Here is a 7,500-nt window from a genome sequence, read left to right on the forward strand (position 1 = left end):
TCATTATGATTATTGTTATCATTATTATTGTTATTATTATGATTATTATTATTATTATTATTGTTATTATTATTATTATTATTATTATTATTATTATTATTATTATTATTAATATTATCATTGTTGTTGTTGTTGTTGCTGTTATAGTTATCATTACTATTATTATTGTTATTATCATTAATATTATTATTATTACCGTCATTATCATTATTAAAAGATATATATTTTTATTGTCCTTATTAGTATTTTCATTATTGCTATTATCAATATTATTATTATTATTATTATGATTATTTTTATTATCGTTATTATTATCATCATCATTTCTATTATTATTATTATCATTAATATTATTATTATTACCGTCATTATCATTATTTAAAAAAAAATATATATTTTTATTGTCCTTATTAGTATTTTCATTATTGCTATTATCAATATTATTATTATTATTATAATTATTTTTATTATCGTTAGTATTATCATCATCATTTCTATTATTATTATTGTTTTTATTGCTGTTATTGTCATATCATCATCATTATTATTACTAATATTGTTATTATCAATATCATTATTGTTATTGTGTTTATTATCAGTACCATTATTAATGTCATTTTTATCATCATAGTTGATATTTTAATGTTATTATTAATTTTAGTATTACGACTATTATCATTATCATTATTATTGTCATTGTTGTAATTATCATTATCACTATTATCATTATTGTCATTATAATTATAGTAATAATGATAATTATTATTATTGTTATTATTATCATCATCATCATTACTATTATTATCATTATGATTCTTTTTCGTTTTATGATGATGGTTATGATGATAATGGAAATAATGATAATGGTTACAATAATGATTAATGTTATTCATGTAAGTGTTAACCTTCGTATTATCATTATCGTTATCATTATAAATGCTATTATTATTATCATCATCATTGTTATTATCATCATTATCATTATTATTAATATCATCATCATTATCTTTATCATTATCGTCATTATCATCATCATCATCATCATCATCATCATTATAATCGTTGTTATTATCGTCCTCATTATTATTCCTGTTATTATCAGCATTATCATTATTATTATCATTATCATTATTTTTATTATCATTCTTATTTTTATCACCACCACCATCATCACCATCACCATCACCATCACCATCACCACCACCATCACCACCACCACCACCACCACTACCACCACCACCACCCTCACCACCATCACCACCACCACCACCACCACCACCACCACCACCACCACCACCATCCCCACCACCATCACCGCCACCACCATCCCCACCACCATCACCGCCACCACCACCACCACCACCACCATCAAAACCACCACCACCATCAAAACCACCACCACCATCAAAACCACCACCATCACCACCACCATCACCACCACCACTCCACCACCACCATCAACACCACAACCACCATCACCACCACCATCACCACCACTACCACCACTACCACCACCACCCCCACCATCACCCTCACCACCACCACCACCATCACCACCATCACCCCCATCACCATCACCATCACCATCACCATTACCATCACCACCACACCATCCAAACCATCATCACCACCACCACCATCACCACATCACTACCATCACCACATCACCACCACCACCACATCATCACCACCACATCACCATCACCACCACCACCATCACCACATCACCATCACCATCACCACATCACCACTACCATCACCACCATCACCACCACCGCCACCACCATCACCATCACCACCACCACCACCACCACCACCACCACCAACATCATCACCATCACCATCACCACATCACCACTACCATCACCACATCACCACCGCCACCATTACCACCACCACCACCACCATCATCAAAACCACCACCACCATCACCATCAAAACCACCACCACCACCACCATCACCACATCACCACCACCATCACCAAATCACCACTACCATCACCACACCACCACCGCCACCTCACCACCACCACCATCACCACCACCACCACCACCACCACGTCACCACCACATCACCACTACCATCACCACCACCACCATCACCACATCACCACTAACATCACCACATCACCATCACCATCACCACCACCACCACATCACCACCATCATCACCATCACACCACCATGTTCATCACCACCACATCACCACCACCACCATCATCTTCACCACCACCACCACCATCATCACCATCATCATCATCATCATCATCATCATCATCATCATCATCATCTTCATCATCATCACCACCACCACCACTACCACCAACATCACCACCACTACATCATAACCACCACCACCACCACCACCATCACCACCACCACCACCATCATCATCACCAACACCATACATCACCACCACCACCACCACAACCACCACCACTACCACCACCAACACCACTAACACCACCACCACTAGGACCACAACTTCCACCATCACTACCACCATCACCACCACCACTAGGACCACAACTTCCACCATCACTACCACCATCACCACCACCACCATCAACAACACCACCACCACCACCACCTCCATCACTACCACCATCACCACCACCACCATCACCATCACCACCACCACAATCACCACCACCACAATCACCACCACCACCACCACCACAATCACCACCACCACCACCACCACCACCACCACCACCACCAAAATCACCACCACCACCACCATCACCACCACCACAATCACCACCACCACCACCATCACCACCACCACCATCACCACCATCACCACCACCCCCTCCACCATCACCACCACCACCACCACCACCACCACCATCACCACAATCACCACCATCATCACCATCATCACCATCATCACCACCACCATCACCACCACCACCACCATACCCCACCACCACCACCACCACAACAAACACCACCGCCACCATCACCACCACCACCACCATCACAACCCCCACCACCACCACCACCACCACCACCACCACCACCACCATCACCACCACCCCCACCCCCACCACCACCCCCACCCCCCCCCACACCACCACCACCCCCACCACCCCCACCACCACCCCCACCACCTTGTCTCCTCTGCACCACGCATTTTCCCCACTTCTCCTTCCCTCATACTCATACGCCGTCTCACTTATAACGAAGTTCTTGTGACGCGATTTTATAAGTAATGCGTCTTATGTAACGTGTCTCTTCCGGCGCCACATCAACACCGTGTGAATAAAATAATACGGGAGGATTTTTTTGTCGTTTGGATGCTTAATTTATGATTATGAAATGGATATTTTGTGTTTGTTGTTGTCTTGTGCGGTGTAGATTTCCGTTGTTATTGTTGATATCATCTTTATTGTTATTATTATCATTACTATCATTATCATCATCAATCATTATTATTATTATTATTATTATTATCATCATCATCATCATCATCATCATCATCATCATCATCATCATCATCATCATCATCATTTTTATCATATCAACATCAAGAACATCATTATCATTATCATTATTGTTATTATCATTGTTATCATTATTAGCATTATTATTACTATGATTTTTATTATCATTCCTGTTATTATTGTTATTATTATTATTATTATTATTATTATTATTATTATTATTATTATTATTATTATTATTATCATTATTATTATTGTTATTATTATCGTTATGATTATTGATATCAATATTGTTATCACTATTATTTGTTAGTCTATTATCATTGCTATTGTTATCTTCAGCAACAGCATTATTGTTATTACTATTATTATCATTGTTATTGTTGTTATCGTTGTTATCATGTTATCGTTATCATTAATATTATCATTACTATTACTCATTAATATTAACGATATTATCAATGTTATTATTAATATTTTTCTTTCTATTATTATTGCTGCTATTGATATCATCACTATCATCATCATCCTTATCATCACCAGCAGTAGCAACGACATTATCATTATCATCATCAATGCTACTTTCATATTAATTTCGTGTTATTGCTATCATCTTCATAACAAATTCACCATTATCATTACTTCCATCATCATTTTTTGCAGTTCTCTTGAGTGATGAAGAAACAAGACAGAGATGATAATATTTACAAGAGGCTTATTATTATCACCATCATCATCTTTAGCAGTATCCTTCTCTTTCTCCTTCTCCCCCTCGTCCTCCTCTTTTATCTCCCTTTTCTTCTATTATCCCTGCTCCTCCTTTTCATGTTATTCCTTTTCCTCTTCCTTCCATTCTTCCTCCCCCTCCTCTTCCTCCTTCCCCTCCACATCGTCCTCCACATCACAATAGCATGTAGTTGTAGTATTAAGAAAAGACGTTCATGTCATAACCTCATTTCACCACGCATGAAACAGGGCTCTAATAAGGGCTCTCTGGCACTCACATGGCACCACTAATGACACAGTGCCTCTCCATTGTTCCGGCAGGACAGCGGGCCAACGCGCCGGGCGAGAAGGGTGACACAGCCCTTAGAAATCTCATCTTTGAAACCCTGTTGTTTATAAGGGTATTTGAGACAGCACCATGACATGAGGGACAGACCGATATCTTGAAAGGTCCCCTCCCGCGCCTCCTTCAGGTAAGTGAAAAGTAGTAGGAGTGGTTGTAGTAGTGTTGGTAGTAGTAGTAGTAAGACTTCTGGTACTACTTCTACTATTACTACAGATAATCTGTTGCGACACATTTATACCTATTCGCAATCCCAGCAGGCAACTTCCGTTAAGGACAATTATAACTCATGTAACATATTCCTCGGCATATTATTTTATTTTTTTCGTTCTGTTGAAGAAGATGTCATTTACATTATTCGCAAAATAACTAATGCTTGATACTCTGAGAGCCAAGCGAGCCAACAGAAAGGGTTTGGCGACCACAAGATTGAGAAACTTTGGTACTAAAGGATAAAAAGAAAATGGGTTTTGCATCGTTAACTAACCCATTTTCTATGAGCGTTTATTGTGGCCGAGTTTCATCCTGAATTCGCACCCGGATCCGAATAGCCATTAAAAAGCAATCAGTTGGTCCACTCCAAGGGCAAGTTTGATCAATATCTATATAACTCTTCAGAATGATAATCAAAATGCAAATTAATGAACACGGGAGATATGTCCTCACCTTCATCCATCTGTCTTACTCCCAACCTCAAATGACAATGATTATAGTAATTATGATTAATAACAATAATGGAATTAAAGATATCAATAATGATGCTATAATAACAATGATAACGAAAAGTACTCAGAGAACACTTATCTCCGCCAAGGCAATAGGGTCGATGTTGCAATAAAAATATTTACACCTGAAGAATTATAATAGAATCATCTCTTTCTCAAGTTCACTGGTGACGTCCGTGTTTCCCGATCTCGCAGTGCTAATTAATCATAATTAAATAATCCTGGATCTGGATAATGATCACCACAAAAAACTTGAAGGCATCTTAGTTGAGCTAAAACACACCTCTGGTAAAAAAAAAAAAAAAAAAAAAAAAAATCTGTCCATAACCTTTTGAGTTATTCCGCTAACCAGCTAACCAACAAACTAATCAACGCTACCAAAAAACAACGACCTTGGTGGAGATAATAAGAATAAGGATATAAATAAGGATCATTAAAAATATCATTAATGCACACCAACAATCAAAATCGGCAATATAGAGCAATTAACCATAATAACAATCATCGATCTACATCATAGAAAACGCAGAGATGGTTGTGAAAAGAGATATTTCACTCCACCACCCCCGCCTACCTTTCATACCCATTCACCCTTTTCACGCCCATATTCACGCCCATCCGAAGCGTCACCCTTAATATACTAACCGTGAAACCCAGGCGAGGGGATAATCACAAGAATTCGTTATGGTTATTATTGCTATTATCTGTCAATCTCCGTTTCGAGGTTAGGCGAGGAAAGTGTTAAGGAGAACAATGGATATATATATTTTTTTTGTCTTTTATTCTTTATGTTTTATCGCGTAGGTTAAATACCTCGGCGCGAGATTGTATTAAGAACAAAGGAACCATACGCTGTAATTATGTCATCAGTCTCTGGTGATTTATAGGTATGTGAGGATGGGTTGTTTGGTTGTTTGATTGTTGGTTATGTACTCTTATTGTCTGGTTCTCTCTGTCTGTTTGCCTGTTGCTGTATTTTCTTTTTCTGTCTGTTTTTCTATTTTTTATCTGTCTTTCTTTGTTTCTTCATTTCTCTGTCTGTTTATGCTGACGCGGCGGATAATTTTGAATAATCACTCAATCTGTTTCTCTCTGTCTCCCATTCCTTCTCTCTCTCTCTCTCCTCTCTCTTCCCCCTCTTCCCCCTCTACTCCCACCCCTCCCCTTCTCTCCCTTTCCTCCCTCCCCTCCCCCCTCTCTCCCTCTCCCCCTCCCCCTCTCTCCCCCTTCTCTCCCTTTCCCTCTCCCTCTTCCTCTCCCTTTCCCTCTCCCTTTCCCCTTCACTTACGCATTGGTACCCGCATAATTCCTACTTTACTTTAAAAACCAGATAAAAAAGTGAAGATGATAAAAAAGGAATAAAGAATGCAGCCCACAACACCGCAAAACACCCAGGTGATGGACCACAACATCCGTTCCCCTGGGAGAGAGACGGGGAGCGGGGGGTGGGGGGAGGGGGAGAAAGAGAGAGGGGATAGGTGTTTAGGGGAGAGGGGAGGGGAAGGGGAGAAATAAGGTGGGAGAGAGGGGGTGAAATGGGATAGAGAGGGAGGAAGAGAGGAGAAAGGGGGGAAGGAAAAGGATATGGAAGAAGGGAGAGAGAATAGAAGGGGGAGAAGGGAAAGGACAAGGAAAGAGAGAGAAAAAGAAGGATGAGGAGAAGGGAAAGAGGGGAGAAAGATGGGGGAGGGGGGGAATTTGGGGTGATTTTACCCCAGGGGTCATCCGACTGGAGGAGCTAAAGAGGGGTGGCGGGGGGGAGGGGGGAGGTTATGGGGGTGGTCGTTACCCCAGGGGTCGCGGCTACAGACCTTTCGGAGGGCGGGAGGGGAGGGGGCACGGGGTGTTTATGTTTATACCGCAGTACGAAATTACAAGCACACATACCGACAAACACACACATTATGCCTCTCCCACCACACACACACTCACTCACTCACTCACACTCACACTCACACTCACACTCACTTACTCACTTACTCACTCACTCACTTACTCACATACTTACTTACTTACTCACTCACTCACTCACTCACTCACTCACTCACTCACTCACTCACTCACTCACTCACTCACTCTCTCTCTCTCTCTCTCTCTCTCTCTCTCTCTCTCTCTCTCTCTCTCTCTCACACACGCACACGCACACGCACACGCACACGCACACGCACACAGACACACACAGACACACACACACACACACACACACACACACACACATACACACTCATACACACACGCACACACACTCACACACCCACAC

General features: G+C 40.7%; 1 protein-coding gene across 3 annotated transcripts in view; it reads left to right on the top strand.

The window, feature by feature from the left end:
• The window catches only part of LOC113821492 (uncharacterized protein DKFZp434B061), a 119,329-nt gene that overhangs the window by 4,433 nt on the left and 107,396 nt on the right, over positions 1–7,500 (top strand). For all 3 annotated transcript variants that reach the window (XM_070120763.1, XM_070120764.1, XM_070120765.1), the window contains exon 3: positions 4,494–4,645. The gene's annotated coding sequence lies outside the window, so the exon portion shown is untranslated. The remainder of the gene's footprint in view (positions 1–4,493; positions 4,646–7,500) is intronic.

The sequence above is a fragment of the Penaeus vannamei genome, chromosome 4 (assembly GCF_042767895.1).
Source record: "Penaeus vannamei isolate JL-2024 chromosome 4, ASM4276789v1, whole genome shotgun sequence".
Classification (NCBI taxonomy): Eukaryota; Metazoa; Arthropoda; class Malacostraca; order Decapoda; family Penaeidae; genus Penaeus; species Penaeus vannamei.